Here is a 327-nt window from a genome sequence, read left to right as displayed (position 1 = left end):
ATGTCAACACGGACAACCAACTTTACAGTAGCTAGATAAGCAATAGAAATGGTCGAACATTTTCAATATCTTAGCAGCCAGATCGCGTCAGACGGCGGTACCTTGATCGACATAGGAGCATGGATCAAAAAGGCTAGGACTGCTTCTGAGATTTTACGATATATATGGGAATCCAATCAGATCAGTCTACGCACCGAAATTCGAAATTTCAGTTCCAACGTGAAATTTGTGCCGTAGTATGCCAGCGAAACGTAGTGCATATCAGCAGAGACCACACATAAGCTACAGGTTTTCATCAATCGATGTCTGTGGTATATAATTCGGGTC

Source organism: Aedes albopictus, chromosome 1 (assembly GCF_035046485.1).
Source record: "Aedes albopictus strain Foshan chromosome 1, AalbF5, whole genome shotgun sequence".
NCBI classification, from domain to species: domain Eukaryota; kingdom Metazoa; phylum Arthropoda; class Insecta; order Diptera; family Culicidae; genus Aedes; species Aedes albopictus.
The sequence above is the reverse complement of the archived record's forward strand: the minus strand, read 5'-3'. Positions refer to the sequence as shown.